At 33.1% G+C, this 22,988-nt stretch overlaps 1 pseudogene; it reads right to left on the reverse strand.

Moving 5' to 3' along the window:
• Positions 1–12,063: 12,063 nt before the first annotated feature.
• LOC149549937 (isoleucine--tRNA ligase, chloroplastic/mitochondrial-like) lies at positions 12,064–20,416 on the reverse strand (annotated as a pseudogene).
• Positions 20,417–22,988: the final 2,572 nt, after the last annotated feature.

Genomic DNA, 22,988 nt, shown 5'->3' on the forward strand with positions numbered 1-22,988 from the left:
GGATGCTCTTGCATCTCATAGGTTTGAAATATCTTGATGAAGCATATGTAATTCCTTTTGGTACACTATATGTCAATGACATTACTAAGAAGAAGACTCATAACAACATGATGATAGATATTGCATCTGCCCTAAGCTATGAAGAATTTGATGATATTGAGGACTACAAAACTACCTTTGAAATGTCGAACAAGCTAAAAGATATATATGGAAGAGATGAAAATGTGAGAAGAGCCAAAGAAGAAACTCTAAGAAGAATATTTGATCAGATGAGGATGAGAGAGGATGGAAACATTGCTAAATATGTTGAAAGAGTCAAAGTAGTCATCAGTGCAATCAAGGCTTCTGGAGGAGACATTAAGGAGGAAATAGTTGTAAGTAAAGTTCTTAGAACATTACTTCCCATTTATGCAATTAGAGTTTATAAAATTCAAGAAAGAAGATGTGAAGCAAATCATAAGATAAATTTAGAAGCCATAGTAGGAAGATTGACTGGATTTGAGCTAGATAACTATGACAACTATGTTCCAACTTTAAAGAACATTGAATCAACATTTGAAGCCAAGCTTCACTCAAAGAAAAGGGGAAGAATATAAAGGATTCTCAGTCAAAAAGTGAAAAAGAATCTGAATAGAGTTCTTATAGTTATCTTGAGGTGGTTGAAGCTCTACTAGCAAGGAAATATTCTAGAGGCAAAGGAAAATACAAAGGTAAGGTTCCTCTAATCTATTTTTCATGTGAGGACATTGGTCATATTGCTACTAGGTGCCAAAGCAAGAAAAAAAAGGATGAGAAGAAAGGTCACAAGTGTAATGGCAAGAAAGACTTCAAATAATTCAAGGACAAAGGTAAGAAAACATGTTTCAAGCTAAGGATTCTGATGATTCTAATGATGGTGAAGATGGAATTATTTACATTGCTATGAAAGATGAATCTAATAATGACGAGGAAGATAAAATGACACTTATATCTCTCATGTGAGAAAAAATTATACATGGATCATAGATAGTGGTTTCTCTCATCATATGACTGGTGAGAAAACTAAGTTTGAACATTTAGAAGACTATGGTGGTGGTAGTGTGAGGTTTGGAAATAATGAACCTTGTTGCATAAAATGAAGAGGAAGAATCTCGCTAACCAAAGAGCTTGTATGTGATAATGCCTATTGGGTTGAAGGACTAAAACAAAATCTGTTGAGTGTGGCACAACTAATCAATAATGGATTCAAAGTGGAATTCATGCATGGAAAAGTAAGATTGTTGGATGGCAAAGGAAAGCTGTTTGGATTAGGCATACAAACAAAAGGTAACTTTTTTTATCTTGAACTTGGTGGATGTTCATGCTTTATTGCTCAATTTGAAGAAAGTTGGTTATGGCATAGAAGGTCATGTCATGTGAACTTTGATAATCTAGTGAAAATAAAAAAATTCAGGAAAGTAAGAGGCATTCCTAGTATAAAGAAACTTGATGTTGGTCTATGCAAGAATTGTTAGATTGGAAAGATGGGAAAGACTAGCTTTAAAAGTAAGAACTATCGGTTTGAAGAAGTTTTGGAAATTTTGCATACTGATTTGTGTGGACCTATTGGAATTGAGAGCTACACTAGAGAAAAGTTTTTCATTCTTTTTGTCGATCATTACTCTAGAATGATGAATGTCATGTATCTAAGAGAGAAATCAAAATCATTTGAGAAGTTCAAATGGTATTTGGCAAGATTAGAGAACAAAATAGGGAAAAGACTAAAATTGTCGAGGTTAGAAAAAGGTGGTGAATTTATCTCCCATGAGTTTAGTAAATTTTTCATTGAATGGGGAATCAAAAGATAGGTATTAGTCCCTAGAACTCCTGAGAAAAATGGAATAGCTGAAAGAAGGAACAGATCTATCATGGACTATGCAAAAACTTTAATGATTGAAAAGTACATTGCTATCAAATACTGGGAGGAAGCTATCAGCACTGCAGTTCATACCTTGAACTGAGTACAGGTAAAGAAGGACTCTTTCAAAACCCCTAATGAGTTATGGTATGGCTATAAACCCAATGTAAGTTACCTAAAAGTATTTGGAAGTAAATGTTATATTTTGAAAAAATATAGAAAAGGTAAATTTGATGTGAAAGGTGATGAAGGAATATTTTTGGGATATTCTTGCAATAGTAAAGCATTCCTAATAATTACACTGTGGAGATTGTTCCAACCAAGCTTACTTGGGTGTCAAAAGCTTCTGTGACAGAAGTCAATTTCTACCGAGGTCACAAGGTCAACAAAGGAAAGAAAGTGTTTACCAAGTTCACTCAGTCTCCAAAGGATTTTATAGAAATCACAGTGTTTATCGAGCATCAGTTGGTTAACACTGGAAATCATTTCTGAAGCACTATTTACCAAGCAAGGTCGGACAATGAAGGATTTCATTATTTTGGGAAATAAAGTTTAATTGTTTCATGTAATGTTTGTAGCGAACTGATGTAATGATTATTGGTAATTGTAACTTGTAAATGAGTCGACCTAAAAATTTGTATGGTATAAATAGAAGGTAAATCTGTAAGTTCTAAGTTGTAATGAGCGAGCATGCAAGTGAGTTGATTGTGTAAAGAGGAAAGTGTGAGAAAATTTTGAAGAAGGAAATCCTTGAGGAACAAAAAAGTTGTATTCAATCAAGAGAGGATCTAGTGAAGCAAAATAGAGATTTGTATCAGCAAAGTTTAGTTGCATCTCATTCAGGTCACTCATTGTTACTTTCTCACAATTGTAGGAGTGATTTCTAAATCTCTTAATTGAGTTAGTTTAAGAGGCATTTTTGTAAATCCTCTAACAAGGTGGATAGTTCTATTGAATTATTCTAAAGTCCTCTAGCAAGGCCACTCCTAGTAGGGTGATCAAATCCTTTAACAAGGTCACACCTAACAGTGTGTTTTGTAACCTTTAACAGGGTTGGCTCCTAATAGGGCTCACTTCAGAAGAGTAAAAATCCATAGCTAGTTACTCAGTGGTTTTTCCCATATTGGATTTCCACGTTAAATCTGGTGTCTCTTGTGTAGATGTTATTTCTTTTATGCATGCATGTTAAATCTTTGTGAATGCTTAAGAAGTTAACATACATCTACCGAGTTACAACATTTTTCTATGTGGCTACCGAGTGATAGCAATAACTAAGTTTATAAGACATCTAAGGGACCTATAGATTTTTTTTTGGAGTAACTGATTCACCCCCCACCCTCTTAGTTACACCATCTATTTTTCCAACAAAACTATGGTAGCATCCATAGCTACTTCTCAAGGTGCTCTACTCAACCTTGAATCAGATGAAGATGTACTTCAAAGCATAATAGGCTCTGTTTGTGGCCCATGTATCCAAAAACATCTACCACCACCATGGGCACCACTTCTACTTCTAGTAGAGCACCAACATCATGCCTTTGCATTATTATTTTGTGCCTAGAAAAAGCACAACTATAATTGGAGGGTTGTAAGAGGGAGGTGTTTGAATATACAAACATTGCATGTATTGATTTTCAGTACTCTAATTGCATCTCTTTCAACATGTCAACAAATCCTTATTGGGAAATTTTGATTACTGCTTGTCTATGTTTTATGACCACTCCAACATGTAGAGTAAAATACCAAGCATCCTATTCTATCTTGACCAAGGAAATCTTAAATTCTAAACAATTTGGCAACGTGTGATCAACTAAGACAATCCCAAGGTTTACAATGTATACTAGTGACTTTGTGTTGGATATAAATCAGTTTATATGATGTGATATTGCTAGTAATCATGAGGAAGCTTTCAAAAATGTTCCTAAATGTAATCAATTATTTTCCCTTAAAGGGGTTGGAGAAATTTTTTTTGACAATTGATAAATCCGATGCCCATGAGGGTTTGAGGGAAGAGTTTGTTAAAGATTTATGGCTTCCATACAATGTTCTCAGATTTTTTTTGTTCACTAATAGGTTGTAGTTCAATATACTCAAGGATGAGTTTAATCTACAAATGCCACATTCCCATTACCAATTTGCAATTTTATATGACTTTGAAAGGGAGGAATACTATGAGCACTATAGGGCCACAAAAGGATCATTCTTTGCCTATCATGGTAGCCTTGCAGAGAAATGGTACTCTATATTAAGGTTAGTTACTTTGGAGTTTCCTTTTCTAGTTTGAAATGCCATGTTTGATATCTATATTTTGTTTTTGGAAATGTTGTTCTTGACTTTTGAGTTTGGATCACAGTTACATATAAGCAACTTTTCCTTTGTAAAGGTTTGCACTAAGTTAGGTGATTAAAAAGGCCCTAACACAGCACACCAACCTTGATGAAGGCTATTTAAGTCTTGAGAAACCGTAACCAAGTTTTGACATTCATTATTGTATGGCCACAGTACAGTTGCACTAGACTGTGCATGATTCTACGATAACAGTTACTAGTTTTTGCCTTGTTTGGAAGAAAATAGCAATGTGGTTGTGATCTTGTTGGATGGAATAGTTTGTACTTTTTTTGTCTCTGTTGTATATGTATTAGATTTAGTTCTTTTAGTTTGTGTGAGTTTTTTATTTAATTCTTCCAAACTTGATTGTGCACTACCAGCTCTAGCATAGGGTGTTTAATGGAAAATGGGTTGTAGTTCTTGTTTCCACCATAGTAAAACCATGGTTCTCTAGATTCAAAGACAATAGACCCTAAATTGTAAGACTACAAAAGTAGGGGCCCAGTAAACAAGTGCATATATTTATTTGACAAAGCCCTAAGCGAGTTATGTAGTGCTCGACTAGGAGTAGTCAATATTAAAAGTGCTCTCAAGAGCAAAAGAAGCAATTTTATGACTTGCCCTTTTGAGGGATTCAAGGGAAGTAAAAATAGATGCTATGTTGTGAAGGATGAGTTTTAACAAACTATGGAAGGTGGTGAAAAAGTGGGGGTGGGAACAGGTTCCTTGTTCCCTTCAAACAAAATTAAGTTTGTTTACAAAAAGTAGAATATTTTTTTAGTATTCTATTGGTCATATTGAATTTCATATCATGTTGTTGAGAGTAATCATCTCTATGATGAGATACTCATAGTTTTGATATCTATGAGTATATCCATTATTATTTAATTTTATATAATATTAGTTAGAACTCTTCCATTTGCTAATTCAAGTATTTCAAATTTTTATTTTATTGTTCAGTGTTTTGCTTTTATGTTCAATGCAATGTTCAAGTCTCTAAATTATAATAAATTAGTATTTTACATCTTTATGTCTTATATTGTTATATATCTTTTCATAACTAGCATTTTAAGTGCCACATGTATAGTATATAGTATATACACCCCGTCCCCCCTCCCATCCCTATTGTCCTAAAATTGTGGCCCCTCCATCCTCCCATCCTCTAGGGTGGTGTAACTATGTGTTTTGCTATTGCAATAGGAGATTCCCAACTTCATGGTTATTGTTAGGTTACTTGCATGGCACTATTTGGAACCTCTTTTGGAGAGTGTTTGTTCCAATGTATGATTTTATGTATGAGTTTATAGACACTTCCCACAAGTAAACCATGTCTTGTGTTAGATCATCTATAGTTGTGTATTGCTTTTATTTGGTTTCAATTGCTTTTGATTCTTATAAAGTTCGACTCATTACATCTCCATGCTTCATGTTTTTGATATTTCTTAGGATTCATATCAGCAAGGACACCAAATTTTTATTGCCTAACTCTACCAACTACTGAAGCAAATGGAATTACAAAAACAATTCAATTATACTCTTATAGTAGTACTTGAAAGATACACCATTATCAATCTTTTACATTCTTTATTATTAACTCATATGCAATGATTGCAATATTCATTTGTTAGTCTACTAGTTGGCCATGAGTCCTAAACTATGAATCAATGATTCAATACATAGTAGGCCAATGGTAGTTAAGATGACCACTTGTCAGTATATACTAGATGGCAACCAATGGGAAAGTACCAATTATAATGCATAAGAAATGACTAGCCGAATAATTAGGAAATAAACTCTCAACAGAAAAGTATACTTGCTTTTATTAGGAAATATTGCAAACTACATCTTTTGCTGGGGCACTGTCATCTTACTTCTCTTGGTTGACAATATTTAGAAAATAGAATATGTTAAGAGGAATAAAATCCTCTAATTGCTTCTTTTGCCCTACTTTTCATTGCTAGCTTGAAATGTTCTAATACTTTAAGTTTGTCTATAAATTTTTAGTGATTGGTCGTTTAAATTGTAGTTTTAGTAAAATTTCATGGATGAATTTGTCTAATAAGGTGGTTGTGGAAGTTAGAAAGATGGTTTTACAGATTGCTTTGTAAATAGATCTTTTACTTTTTCCTTTGGTTAATATTAATTTATTAATCTTATTTACTCTTATGTAGATATGGTGTAGATATTTCTCATGGTGTTATAGAACTTCATGCATCTAGTGTGGCATGAATGAATTTGAAACCATCTAATCTTCTTTTGGATGCAAAAGGATGGGCAATTGTTTCTGATTTTGGTATACCATAAATTCTTAAGAAACCTTAATGTAGAATGGCTTGTTTATTGTCAGAGGATGAAACTGCAAGGACACATTCATGTGTTGACTGTACTATGTTGGATCCTCACTATACAACCCCTGAAGCATGGGAACCACTAAAAAAATCATCTTTGAACATCTTTTGGGGTGATGGAAGTGGGATTTCTGCAGAGTCTGATGCCTAGAGTTTTGGTTGCACATTGGTTGAAATGTGCACTGGAGCAATTCTATAAGCTATTGCATTATTTTTTTAGTCATTCATTGTTTTAGGTCTTAATTTTCAACTACTTTTCATATTGACTATAGTGGCCTTGACTTAGGAGAATTGTGTTGCATGACTGACTAGGTTCTTTTTGCAGGTGGGTAGGATTAAGTTCAGAAGAGATCTACAAGGCTGTTATCAAGGCATGGAGGCAACCGCCACAATATGCCAGTGTAGTTGTTGTGGGCATCCCAAGAGAGTTGTGGAGGATTATTAATGAATTTCTATAGTTCAAACCTTCAAAAAGGCCTACTTGTAATGCTATGTTTTCTATTTTTCTGCATCATTTGCAAGAGATCCCCCTTACTCCTCTTGCAAGCCTAGAGAAGTAAGATAACTTTTCATTTTAACTTTGAAGAAAACTTCTTTGGATTTAATTATTATATTTTTCCTTTGGTAATGGTTGCATAATGAAATTATTTTGTACACTTAAGGTGCTTGTTTCTTGAACATGGTACTAAGTTCCACTTATTGCTATTTTCCTCTTTTTCTTTAAGAGTAGAAATAAAATTTGCAAAATCACATGAAATGAACACAATCATTTATGGTAGCTTTGTCAAAATGAAGTTGGATCAGCTATACCTTTATATAATATAGATAACATAATGTAGATATCTCTTCCATTAATATGATCATTAAAAATCTTAGGTCATTAAGGTTTTTGTATTTTCATCTTTTGTGTATGTAAAGATTTAAGTTGGAAGTAGATTTTGTCATTTGTTAGTGAAAATGTATATGTATGGTTTATGGTTATTCTTGAAATATGGAGAGTATGTTATCAGGCATTCCTAACTAAGGGGGAGCATGGTTGTTTGTGGCAGTTATCTATCCAAGGATTCTAAGGCTACTAGTATAGAGCCATCTCCTTCATCTATCCTAGACTTTGCACAAGATACCCCAAATGCTCTTCATCACATGGTCTCAGAAGGGGATGTCAAAGAGGTTAGGTGATTAAAATTATTGCAAAATACTTATTTAAATAGTATAATTCATCTTCAATCTATTTGTTAAGTTATAATACCCTTTATATTTTAGAGATTTATTATCAAGAGCTTCCTCTGGAAAGAGTGGAAGCTCAATTGAAGCTCTTCTAGAGGGTTGCAATGCTGAGGGGCAAACTGCCTTACATGTGGCATGTATGAGAGGTTGTGTTGAACTACACTAGTACATTAGGTCCCCATTTTCGACCAAAATTTTCAACCAAAGTCCTATTTGGGTTGATATCATCAAAATCTTGACCATGGTTAAATTGATAGTCAAAATTTTGACCTTCCAAACATATTATGTGATAATAAAAAAGGGAAAGGTAGTGTTCATTTGTTTTCATGTGCACAACTATAGCACGTGAGAGTTTGGCATAGGGTCAACAAGAGAGGAGAAAAGAGTTAAGAATCAACCACTCTATAGTTTATGGCCACCAAGATCATCTATTTGGAATGCATTTGTTTTGCCAAATCCAAACTTGGTAGAAGTCCTTTGAGAAAATCTACAGTTGTGTCTACTATGTTAACCACCTTGAAAATAGCATAAACACTTCTTGATATGTGTCCCTCTAGATACTCCAACTCAGCCTCAGCCAAAGCTATGCCAGATGAGGGACCCCAATGAATCAATTTCCAGCCTCTATAAATGTGGTTCTAAAAAAACATTTGCACAAATCCTTCAATTTGTGCAGCTTCATACTCTGGAGCAAGTGTTAAATAGGGATTGTCCCACTCTCCCCATATTCTATATCTCCTAAATGATTTCCTTTTAGCATATAACTTGTTGTGCATAGTTGCCAAGTTTTCTTATTGTATCGGGCATATTAATGAAGAAGCATATTAGTTATTGTCGATGTTTAAGATAGTTTGATTAGTCATGACCATGTAGGGTCATGAATCTACATGGCCTTTGGGCACATAGAGTCATGTGCCTATGGAGCCATGTTTTTTGGAAGAATATAAATATTTTATGCACATTAGTTGACAAACCAACATCTATCAGCAGTGATCCTAAAAAAAATAACAATTTTTTATTTTTATTTTAACTTCTCTAATTACAACAATAACAGTTCACATGCCTTGCCTATGATTTGACATTTGGCATGCATCCTGCACTCTCTCATCTTGATGATGGATTATAGAGAGTGATCTGAAATGATGATGCTAAAAACACACATAGTCAAATCCAAAACAAACTTGCATTACAAATGAATTGTGGAAATCTGATATTGTTAATTTTGCATGCATGTCTACCAGGACAATCACAACTTAAACATATATATAATCTCATCAAATCTATTTTGATGCATTTCTAGAAATCTTGGAATGCCATGACCACACTTTGTTCATGAATTCTGTCAAAAAAATCACATGCCTTGTCTATGCTTCCATTTTTCAAACATGTCTACCATGGAAATCATGACTACAACATCTGAAAAAAATTCTTTATGATTTAATGCATGTCCATGGCTTATTCCAAATCTCTTGTTTTGGCACAAATATCAATAATGCTAGCAAAGGTTTTGTGATTTATCTTTATACCTGCCAATTACATTTTCTTGAATATAAACACACATGTTATATATGTGTTTAAACATATATAAACACACAATTTTCTTGTCAAATTGAACAACTTTCTTTCTTAGTTTCAATGGTGTGAGCTCTTTCTTTCCCTCTTGGTCTATGGACTGCAGAACTTTGAGCTTAATGGGCAGCCCATGGCAATCCCAACCAGGCACATAGTGCACCTTATACCCTTCAAGTAGCATATATCAGTTGATCAAATCTTTCAGTATCTTGTTCAAGGCATGCCCAATATGCAAATCTCTATTAGCATAAGGGGGACCATCGTGAAGAGTAAAAATATCCCTCGTGTTCTTGTTTGCAATCCTATTTAATATATGTTTCTCATCCAACAACTTTGATATTTTTGGTTTACATGATGTTGAATTGGCTCTCAGGGTGAAGCTTGTCTGAGGTAAGTCAATTTTGTGCTTGTTCCTTCGTACTTTTGTATAGATTCTATGTTGATTTATGCTTACTGGAAATGACTCAGCATATGACCGTCCATTAATTTGACAACACTTGATATTGAACTCATTGTTTTACATCTTTGTAATGCTAAGGAGAATAATAAATTTTTGTTCCTTCTTTTCTTCCATCTGTCGCTGTTGATCACTAGTGCAAGTTAATCTCTAATATATATTATTATTCTCCTTAGCATTGCAAAGATGTATATATATATATATATATATATATATATATATATAGAGAGAGAGAGAGAGAGAGAGAGAGAGAGAGATTTATATATGTATATATGTATGTATAAATGTATATTTATATATATAATTGTATTTATGTAGATATATATGTTTAAATGTATATTTCCATATATGTATATATGTATGTATGTATATATATATATATATATATATATATATATACAAACTATCTCCCATAAGTATATATACATGTATATGTATACATATGCAAATCTCAATCATTCATACGCTCTCCTATGTATATCTCTATTTCTATTTGTGACCATAGCTAGAAGTGTAAGGTGCTAAATAGTTTTACAGATTCCTATTTTGAGAACAAGTGACTTGTCAAATATTTGATTTAGGTGGGTAAGACCTATTAATCCCTTACCCCCTTTCTTTTCATTACAATGGAATATTGTTTTTTTATTGTAGGTTATTCAAGGATTGCAACATTTACCTCTAGTGTCCACCATTTCTTTAATCAAACTAGAGATCTCCTCAAAATTTTGTCACTCCAATTTCCTCCAACATTAATATTTGTAACCCTCTTAGCCACTATTATTTGTAATCCCCAATATGTTGGGAAGGGAATCTGGCTAAGACAGATTTTGATCCAAGCTTGTATTTTTTTTTGGAGGTTCTTCTATTAGAAATCCTCCCCTTGTATAAAAGGAGGTATGCCTTCTTAAAGACCCTTATAAAGGGCATCTGTAATGTATACATGACTCTAGTCCTGGGCTATACTGGGGGTTATCTTTGCCCTATTCTTTTTCCCTTGGTGCCTGCAGTTGAATAGGGCAAAAATTTTGTAAAATCTTCTGATAATATAATATAAAGTCTTGATTAGTTTTGTGTATTAATGAATTTTATATCATATTAATGAGTGTTATGTGATTGTATTGATTGAATGTTATAATTCATAAATGGATGAATGAAATGAATTAAGTATTTAATTAGATGTTAATGGGGAATTTAGATTGATGTTAGGGGAAGCGGGTTGAGGTCAGATGAGCTTTCACCTTCATGTGGTTGGCCTTGTTAACTAGAGAATATTAAAGTATTCTTGAAATGAAGTGAAGCTCAAACTAACATACCTTATTTCCTTTATTATCAATGTTTTTTTAGTTGTTCTCTTAATTTTTTATGAAATACAAATTATAATATTCATCTTCATTTGGCTTTGAGGGTGAAGCTTGTTTGAGGTAAGTCAACTGTATGCTAAACTTGACACATCTTTGTGTTCCAATAAGTTATTGTTTCCTACTTGGGTTCTATCTAAAGCTTACTAAATCTTTAGGCTCTCATGCATATGTATAGAGGACATTGTGAACAAGGATGGTTTGGATAAGTACTATTTCTTATTCATAATGGATGATTGAAAGGTTTATGAAAGTGGAATGATGCTTTTCTCTTTGGTTTGGAGCATGGTAAACAACTAACATCATTCTATTTACATTGTAGTGCATATGGTACTGGAAAGGAAGATAGTCCTTTGTGTGATGTCCCTGGATTTGAAAATGCATGCATGAAGCTTTTATGATATGTCATTATTTTTAGTCGATTATAGTTTTTCAACTTAGATAATAAATAATGTTTTTTCAATAATGAATTGATTTACATCTTTTGAATTACTTTATTGTAGGGTCATGATATTCTTATGGATACCATGCTAATGCTACTATTATGGATAGTGCATTTCTTTTGATTGCAAGTAATGAGAGTTGTCCTCAACCCCAAACTTCACAACAACTTGCTACTATAGAAATAATGTGTCTTCAGCATATTATTATTCTATAGAAAAAAATTGACTTGATCTACGAGAGTGTAGCAAACAACCAACAAGAGGCAATTTAGAAATTTATTCAAGTTGAAATTCATTCTGTGCATTTTAAATATATTTAATCTCAATGCTAAATGCATTGATGATTGTTACCAATTCTCATATTGACATTTCTTTTTCCTTGTTAGTCTAAGGTGTTGTAAATACTTTGGTTCAATTAGGGTACCATTGTTTTTTGAAACAAATAGATGCATTGCTATAGTTCAAGAGATTGGCTAACTATCATGGATATTATCTAGTTCTCAGCCTATGGAGGAACCCATTTCACATTCTTGATAGCATCCAAAATAACTTGCCTAAATCCCACCATAGAGGCAAACCACTATTCTGTTGCTCTAAATATTGTAGGATTTTTTGTCCTCCAATCATAAGGATATTTATGTTTGTACACTTCTTCCATGATAAGACATGAGTGTTCATCTAAGCTCTTAACATTTGCCACATTTTCATCACCCAAGACATCCAAACCAGCAAACTCCCCACTTTCTTTAGTAAACTTTCCATTATCATCTACAGGAAATGATATTAGAAGCTTATATTTCATGCCAATCAAAAAATCTTCTTTGCCATGGCTTGGAGCAGTATGAACCAACCCTGTTCTAGATTCTGTCATTATGTAATCTCCACCCACAACAACAGGGCATTCCCTATTTTCTAAGGGATGGATATAACTACAATTTTAAAGATCTGAACAACAAAATGTTCCCTACACATCAAGCTTAAGTACCTCCTATATGCACCCAAAAATGGTCGCCTAGACTATGGGCCCCCATTATTCAATTTATCAGTTTATCAAATTTTCTGAATCAATGGTTTGTAATATATTCAAATCAATTTCCTTGATCAAATTCAATTTATTTCATTTCTAAAATTGTTCATTTTATTCCAAGTCTTATTTAATTAAAAGAAAATCTTCTCTTTTAATTAAATAAAATAAAATCCCCATTTAATTAAGAGAAAACCTCTCTTTTAATTAAACAGTTCATCCACATTTAATTAATTAAGAGAAAAACCTCTCTTTTAATTTAATTAAATATCTTCTATTTAATTAAAAAGAACTTGCTCCCTTTTAATTAAATAAAAATCCCACTTAAATATCTCTTTTGATGAAAAAAGGAAATAAAATAAATTCTTTTTATTTAATTTCTCTACACTTAAAAATGTGATCTAAGTGGGATTTATCTTTCCACTTTTCCTCAACCACTCCTCTTTTCTAATTGGTGGAATCTTGTCTCACATGGATCACCACTTTCTTCTCAACCACTCCTCTTTTCTCATTGGTGAAATTTTTGTCTCACATGGATCAAGCTCTATTATCCCATATTGGTTGTGAGAAGCCTCTCACTTCCATAATTTCCTTTATAAGGGAGAGCCCTCTCTTCATGTTAGACACCCATGATTATGTTATCGTTATGCTGCAGGTTTGAAGACCAATTTTTGAAGGAGTTTGAATTCAAAAGCTTTTTGTGGAGAACTTCTATTTTCTTATCTTTTTCTCTCTTGCACCCATCATGGGCTTTTAGCTTAGATCTTGCATTTATAGATTAGATTTTGCTTTCATAGAATAGATCTTATTTTCATGCATATTTGAAGATCATGGAGACTAGCATTCTTGCTTTTCCTTTTTGAATCTCTCATCTCATGGTGTACTTGCATGGGCACAAAAATAGGTCAAACTGAGGGCCTCCATTGCAAACCCTTGCACTCTATGAGTAGAGAGCTATGGATCGATTTGTGAGAGCTCATTCTTGAGTTTTCTTACATGCAATGATTCATAGAAGTGTGACAACATTTTAGCACACATTTTTGGCGCTCACCGTGGGGCTTGAATCAAGTTTCTAGCTCCATTTGCTTTTATTTTTTATCTTTGGTTTTTTACAGCAGCATATTGGATCTAATCAAGTGCTTTTGTAAATTTTTCACTTTGGTTTTAAGGCCAACCCATATATAGATTGGTTTGCAGGTAAAAAATCTAGTTGATTTAAAGATTCAATCATATCTTTTAAACCACTTAGAGTTTGGTTCTAAATTTTTTTTTGTGGGTTGGGTATGTGCCCAGCATATCCCAGTTCAATGTTTAGAGAATTTTGACATGATTTGTGCGAGTTATGAATTTCTCTTTATTTTTCATAAAAAGCCATTTCTGATCGCAAATCAGCGTATTTTTTGAAAAAATTTACATTTTTAGAAAGATTTTTGAATTCTAAGGGGGGTTCTTTCTTTGTGTTTTGAATTTTGAGGCCGTATTAAGGATCAAAAACTCGATTTGATGAATCTGGCCTATTTTGAAAAATTGGGTCCCTAGGGCACAAATGAAGAAATTTTTTTGAATTTCTTACATTTTTGGAAAGATCTTTAGTTTTTAGTAGGGTTCTCTTCTTTTCATTTCTATTTTTGAGTTCAAAATCATAGCAAAAAAAAGGTCTAATCATGTTGACTAGGTTATTCGTATTTTTTTTGCAGGGATTTTCGTGTTTTTCTGGTTTTTTCTGCTAACTGCTCACTATTTTGGATTTTTTTGTATTTTCTGATTTCTTTGGAACAGCATAGCAGCAAGTTATGATTTCATTGGAAAAAAGTGCTAAAGTTGTTAAAAATAGGTAAGATCTACTAAGCGCGTTGTGAGGACTTCAGGTATTCTTCTTTGGCTGATAACACTTTGATTTAGAACCTTAAAATGAACCTCTCATGTGTCTAGCTTGTGTGTTTTGCTTATGCTTTTAGTTTTCAAACACATGCATAATTGATACTAGGTTGTAATCTCCATTGATTTTTATTTAGCTAGCTTGATTATTAGTGATAGATTTAGATAGCTATATTGGGTTATTGGACTCGCTGAATCCGCCGACCCCTCATTCCACCCCGTGGTTGCAAGATTAGCACCACATTAAAGGGGAGGGGTCTACAGGATAGAAGCGTTAAGTGCTCCACTTGGAAACCCTCTTGTGCTTTCTAGAACTCACTAATCTTTGAGTTGTGGACTCGTTTTGGCTTGTGTGAGGGGTTAAGTGTTCCACATCTTTGGACTCTCCTTGCATTAGTTAAAGCGTTAAGTGTACCACCTTGTGCTTTTTGATTATTCTTGGATAGATTTTCTTTTGGAGAATTGACATCTGTACACACATAGTAATTAGGCCCATGGAATGGAAGAATGCTTTTGGAAGAAGATGAAGCAGAATTTTTTGGAAGCTTGAATGTCAAATTTAATTGTTGTTCAACATTAGACTCTCTCAAGAGATATTTTGGAATCCATATAGCCTTAGGCTTCTTTTCATTTCTTTTTGATGATTTAGAGATAATATCTTCAATGATGGATTTTGGAACCCATACTTGTCTTGTAATTTTTTTCTTAGATATCTCTTTTGACTTAATGCCCCCATGTCGATTAGAAGAGACATGGTGGTCTTCTTTTTTATATGGATTCCTGAATTGCTTCTTTTTCTTGTATTGAACATTCAAGTTACTTCCAAAAGAATTAGGACTTGTGGAAGAAGAAGGATGATATGACTGGTTTAGGTGAGTGGGTGGATGAAAAGGATTCAAGGATATGCATCTATGTTGATCTAGAGTAAATAATTAAAAAAATAATAATAATAATAATAAAACATAAAAAAAATAAAAATAAAAATAAAAAAATCCAAGTGGTGAAAACTTGGAAACGGGCGCTACTTGAGGCCTTTGCACCCCTGTTTCTTAGCACATGTCCTTGACACTTAGCCTTTCTCCACGATGCCTTGTCCTTGTTACCTTGGTTTGGAATTGGTCTTTGTCTAGGGGGCATAACTATGTTAGCTTTGGTTTCTTAGATTTGTGAGTCTTTAGGACACCTCGCAAATGGTGTTTTTCAACACCCATTGACATCAAGTGTTTTTCAACACTTATTGGTTTGGTCTTACCTAGTATCATCATGTGATCTTACCTTCTTGCAAGCATTTGATCCTTGTCCTCAGAACTCAGTATCAGTTAACACACTTAAATTTTTAAATGCAACACTTAATGCTTGACTTATGTCATGATTTTTTTTTCTCTGTGTACTAACTGTTATTGATTTTTGTTGAGTGTCTTTGTCTGATAAGTCTCTCCATGATGCATTGCTAGAAGACTTGGGGCATGGGACATGTTTTTATTTGTTTTTTGCTTGTGGGTGTGGTCTTGAAACTCTAGAGTGTCTCTTGTTGTCCCCTTGAAACACTTAGGAAATTTGAGGTATCATCCTTCATTGTTTTTGCACAACCATTCTTATGGTCATCTTGGCATCTATGCCTTGATGCGAGCATGGTTTTGCTACATTAAATTGGGTAAGCTAACATCGAAGTCATCTTGATCTTTATGTCTTTGATGCTTATGTTAGAATCTTTCCACATTCCAATCCGATATTAATTACATTCATATCTTCATAGTTGCGCTTGTGACTAGTGACGATTGTGTGATTTTTTGATGTCCATTAATAATTGCCCAATGATGAAAATAAGTTCTTTTACATTCTCTAATGAATGATGAACACAAAATCCTATGTTACAATTTCCCTTTTGCAAGTACACAATTGCATTTCATGTAGTTTGCATTATTAGACTTCATGTTAGTTTGCATTTTTAGGCTGCATTATGAGTTTGAGAGGGTTCTCCTTTCATCTTTATTGTGGACATTTAATCAATTGTGGTCACATTTTGATCTTCATTTCCTTATTTTCTTTCCTGATCTCAATCGAAATTTCTATCTTAAACAGTTGATTGATTTTTGGAGCATTTTCTTTTCTTATTTCTATTTCTTTCCACATGTTTCAAACTTCTATCTTGCATATTCTTTTTCCCCACTTCTTTTCTTCTAAATCACCTTTGGGGCATAATATTTCATGCTTGATGATCTACCTTGGTTCTATGATTCTTATATCTTTCATCTTACATCAAGAACTTTATCTTTTGTTCGATTTGATCAAATTTATCAATTTTTTGTTTCTCCTCTATCTCATTTCGATTTCAATCACGAGGGGGCAGTAATTATCAATTTCAATCCTTGATTCAGTTTTATCAATTTTATCCTCGACTTTTTCAAGTTAAAATTTATTTGTATTCTTTGTCCTGATGTGTTCCCAAGTTGACCACACATCTGGGTTGTTTTGTGATCCCAAATTGACCTCACACTTCAATTTCTTTCTTTGACTACATGTGTTCCCGAATCGATCACACATTAGTCAAAGAGGGGCAAATGTATGCACCCAAAAATGGTCGCCTAGACTATGGGTCCCCATTATTCAATTTATCAGTTTATCAAATTTTCTGAATCAATGGTTTGTAATATATTCAAATCAATTTCCTTGATCAAATTCAATTTATTTCATTTCTAAGATTGATCATTTTATTCCAAGTCTTATTTAATTAAAAGAAAATCTTCTCTTTTAATTAAATAAAATAAAATCCCCATTTAATTAAAAGAAAACCTCTCTTTTAATTAAACAGTTCATCCACATTTAATTAATTAAGAGAAAAACCTCTCTTTTAATTTAATTAAATATCTTCTATTTAATTAAAAAGAACTTGCTCCCTTTTAATTAAATAAAAATCCCACTTAAATATCTCTTTTGATGAAAAAAGGAAATAAAATAAATTCTTTTTATTTAATTTCTCTACACTTAAAAATGTGATCTAAGTGGGATTTATCTTTCCACTTTTCCTCAACCACTCCTCTTTTCTAATTGGTGGAATCTTGTCTCACATGGATCACCACTTTCTTCTCAACCACTCCTCTTTTCTCATTGGTGAAATTTTTGTCTCACATGGATCAAGCTCTATTATCCCATATTGGTTGTGAGAAGCCTCTCACTTCCATAATTTCCTTTATAAGGGAGAGCCCTCTCTTCATGTTAGACACCCATGATTATGTTATCGTTATGCTACAGGTTTGAAGACCAATTTTTGAAGGAGTTTGAATACAAAAGCTTTTTGTGGAGAACTTCTATTTTCTTATCTTTTTCTCTCTTGCACCCATCATGGGCTTTTAGCTTAGATCTTGCATTTATAGATTAGATTTTGCTTTCATAGAATAGATCTTATTTTCATGCATATTTGAAGATCATGGAGACTAGCATTCTTGCTTTTCCTCTTTGAATCTCTCATCTCATGGTGTACTTGTATTTGCACAAAAATAGGTCAAATTGAGGGCCTCCATTACAAACCCTTGCACTCTATGAGTAGAGGGCTATGGATCGATTTGTGAGGGCTCATTCTTGAGTTTTCTTACATGTAATGATTCATAGAAGTGTGACAACATTTTAGCACACACCTCCCACTTCAATCGTAGAGTACTAACTAAATCTTTTGCAACAACAATATGTTGGCTACTTTCAAAAATAGGCTTTTTAACACCTTCTGTAGCAATATCTACATATGATTTTGTTCTTACCTAGACCATCACATAAAGAATTTGACCATTGACTACAACAACATAATTTGTGTAATATCCCTAACCAAATAGAGTTTAAAAGTGTATTGATTATTACACCATCCACAATTGATAATGATCTAAGTCTATTGCCAATACGGGAATGGTCTCATCATTAGTTTTGGTTAGTCATACCAATATCTCATATTTACAAAGAGTTAATCATTATCCAAAGAGCTCATCTCTATCAGCTAATGACTTAATGGCAAGATAATATCTCTAAACTGTTGACAACAGCATTTGATAAGACTATGGGAAGATACAAAGTTTCAAAAATGACAACATTGACATTACAAGAACATTCAGATAGTGACAATAAATGCCTTAGGACCAATGTCATTATACATTACATGATAATATCATTACTAGACACTTGCTATGAATTCATATAAGTATATTTTAGATTAAGGTTGTCCCAATCAATAATAATCATAAGAATTATGTTATTGTGTTACTCCCTTAGCCAATTCTCATTATCAATTTTTCTTAAAACATAATAAATGACAAGCCATTGATAAATAAGGGTGACAACTTTTCATTGTATCCCTTCATCATTTACAAATATCCAAGTCGATCAACTATGAGAAGGGGGTATGAGAATTGATTTTATAAAAAAAATATTCTCTTGTGGATTCCACTAGCTAAGAATTTATGTTGCTATTGCAACCTTATTTATTAAAGTGCAAGCATTAATACAACAAATCAAAGATGGCACCATATTCAAAGCATATTCATTTTTTCATATCCGAGATGAATCCAAATTAGTAGATTGCATAATTCATATTAAAGAATATCAGAGATGACTCTGTCATTCAACTATCCTGACACAACAACATATATTACATTGCCTATCAAAGACAGTTAGCAAGGTACATGTATATTCCATAATTGCTAAGTCAGAGACAGTCACATATAATTATTCAAACTACTAGATTCTATTGCAGTCACATCCTTGTTAGATTCATTGTATTCCATTGTGGCATTGAAATTATAGTTCTAAATATATATACATATATATAAATATATATATGTTATTCCCATCTCCATTACATAATTCATTGTCATTGCATTGCTCATTATACACATGTTGCATTAATTGGATATTACACCCACACTTGTTTATTAATTCATTAGTTCATTTTATCCATATTAGCATTTGGAATTACCAATCATATATACCTTCATTGTTAAGCATTCATAAATCAATAGAATTAGCTATAATATTGCAATAGTTAATGTAGTGTCCAAGAAACATAAAAAGGGGACATTACAATTTGTAGGAATTGTCCATAGGGTTGTAGTCCAGATAGCCAAACCAAACTAGGTAGAAGTCCTTTGAGAAAATCAAAAGTTGTGTTTACTACATTAACCACTTTGAAAATAATATAAACACTTCTTGATATGTGTCCCTCTGGATACTCCAACTTAGCCTCAGCCAAAGCCATGCTAGATGAGGGACTCCAATGAACTGGTTTTTGGCCTCTATAAATGTGGCCCTCAAAAAAAATTTCCCCAAATACTTCAATCTGTGCAGCTTCATATATACTTTGGAGTAAGTGTCAAATAGGGGGACCAGACACATGGTGCACTTTATACCCTTCAAGCAACTTATATTTGTTGATAAAATCTTTTAGTATCTTGTTCAACGCATGCCCAATATGCAAATTTCCATGGGAATAAGGGGGACCATCATGAAGAGTAAAAATATCCATTGTGTTCTTTTTTGCAACCCTATTTAATATCTATTTCTCATCCCACAACTTCTATATTTCTAGTTCATGTGCTGTTGAATTAGCTCTGAGGGTGACGCTTGTTTGAGGTAAGTCAACCATATGCTTGTACTAATTTTCATCTTCAATTTTTCCTTGAGATGTTTTATGTGTTGCTATCATGACAAAACCCTTCTCTCCAAATGAAAGAGTTGAGCAATACCCAAATTGCTTGAAACTTGGGATGGATGTAGAGTTGTGTCTGAGAAAAACCCATAAAGAAGAAAGTGCAAGGCCAAAAGAACAAGCCAACAACCTATTTCCTCCTAGGGTTGTACATATAGTAGTTAAAGAGGATTCAATGCTACCCCTAATTGGACATTGAAGAATTTCCCAGTCCATAGCCCTTAAATAAATAATGTTGACCAAGTTGATATTAGAAACCTTATTCAACATGTTTTCACTTATTTTTTCTGCTTTGGCTTCTACATCAGCACTCACATAGGGGATAGGATCCCACAACAAAGATGAAGCCTATTAGTCTGTGGTACAAGTTAATCAGTGATAAAGAAGACAATGAAGAAGTGCCCTCTCCACAACCCTTACAACCACAATGTCAACCTTGTGGAGATTAAAAACCTTATATTAACTGGTGGCTTTGACCCCAAAAATTTTGGTTGCATCTGAATCACTCACATAATTGATGGTGCCCTATGCATAAATGTCCATTTGTTCCATGTTGTATCAAGCAATTGTTTCTTGTCCAAGCCATTTAATTTTCAACCTTTTAAAGCTCTGCAAAGGTAAATTTGGAGTAGAAGAATTTTTCTTCTCAAAGGTGTCCTCTAATTGTAAAAGCGTCCATTCCATTATCAGTTGAACTAGATATGTCTTGTTTGTTGAACAGATAATGGAATGGATGCTTTACAATCAAAGGACACCTTTGAAAAGAAAAATTCTTCTGCTCCAACTTTATCTTTGTAGAGATTTAAAAGGTTGCAAATTAAATGGCTTGGATAAGAAGCAATTTCTTGATGCAACATAAAAAAAAATTCAACCAAACATTGGTGGAAAATTTGACCAATGCTTATTAGTATTCTACCAAGAATTGGTAAAAATTTCCACCAACTAATTTTATTTTTTGACCAACCATTGGTGGAAATTTCAACGAATGTTGAAAATTTTTGACCAAACATTGGTGGAAATTTCAACCAATGTCTATTAGTTTTCTACCAAGCATTGGTCAACATTTCCACCAATCAAAAAAAAATCGATGAATGGATTGGTCAAAATTTTTGACCAATCAAGGAAAATTTGACAAATGGATTGTTCAAAATTTCAACCAACATTGACAAATTAGGACCACCAAAAATTAAAAAAATTTAACGAATGTATTGGTTAAAATTTTGATGAGAAAAACTTTGACAAATATTGTGGTCGAAAATTTGACAAACCTAGGTGGAAATTTTGACCAAAATTGATTAAACATTGAATTCTAATTTACTAGTGCAACCTTATTCATGACGTAATTGGCAGTAGTAAATAAGGTATGTACCTATACGTGAGAAGATGATCAAGAAGAAAGTTGAAAATTATACTCAAGTAGTGTATAATGGTAAGGCTATGGTGATGAGCACCATCAAGTAGGATGATGTTAGATTTGTTAGTAGAATTATTGCTTACTTTGTTTGTGCAAGTTCTAAGATTGATGAACTTTCAATAGGATTCATCTATGAAGCATATAAGATATGTATAGAGAAAGAACAAGTGAATCTTAATGAAATAATAAGAATGAAACTCTTAGAAAATTTAGAAAAGATTAAGAGGACAAAGAATGGTGTGTTTAGATTCCAATCATTGATCAATCACATATTCTTTCATGTACTTAAAATATTTCCTTACTTATCAGTCACAATGAGTAGTGACCAATGCACTATGGAGAATATTATAGAGGTATGTAGAAGGCATCCTATAGACAAGATATTGGATAGTGGCAACCTAATAATAAATACATTTCAGAATGAAATGAAATAGAGATTTAGATTTGCTCCTGCAATTATGGACAGATTCAAGGAAGACATTTGTATCTTGGTTAACACAGATCATACCTATATTCAAGAAATGGAACCTCGAGAAAATTTTCTTGATCCCTTGAGCTCTAAATTGAACGATGTTGTTGCAGTTGGTTATATTGATTTGTTGCTAAATTCAGACAAAGATAAAGTAGAATATAGATTTGGCACATATGATGAGATCACACAGCAAGCTCATCAAGAAACCTTAGAAAAGGAATCAAACAAGAAAGTTGAATCTATAATGAAGAAGGCACTATCAGAGGCCAGAATGAAAAAGAGTGAATCTAAGGTTGTAAGATAGATAATGAAGCAAGATATAATAAACATACAACCTTTTTCAGTATCAGATGCTGAGACATCTTCGAAACAGAGCATTCCATATGCAATAATGTTTGATGTTCAACCTAGTGAGTTGAAGAGAAAGTGTGAAAGATTGGTGGAAGTAGTGTCTACTAAGACAAAGAGAGTGAAACAATAGGCCATCAAACTAGGTAAAAGACAAAAAACATTGTTGACAATTGACTCTAGCAATAAAGAAGATGAGGAACAAGAAATCAAGCAAGAAGAAAAGGTGACTTAACCTAAGCAAGTAGCAAGCAAAGCTCGGCAACCTTGGAAGCAAAAGATTGAGAAGATTAATACAACTATTGCCAATGAAGACAATTTTGTTCAAATGAACAAGTTTTATGATTTATACAATAGTTTTGAGAAGGACCAGATTGATATATCTACTGAGAGATATATTATGGAAAATAATCTGAAACTAAAGGATCTTGAGAGCATTATTAACCATAAAATATATGAGAGACTCATCCAAAAGAAGGCTCATGCAAGCTATGCTTAGGACTATTTAAAAGATTAATGATGAAGATGAAATAAAAATATTATTAAACAACCTT

Source organism: Cupressus sempervirens, chromosome 7 (genome assembly GCF_028749045.1).
Source record: "Cupressus sempervirens isolate cs-2001-9-10 chromosome 7, ASM2874904v1, whole genome shotgun sequence".
Lineage (NCBI taxonomy): Eukaryota > Viridiplantae > Streptophyta > Pinopsida > Cupressales > Cupressaceae > Cupressus > Cupressus sempervirens.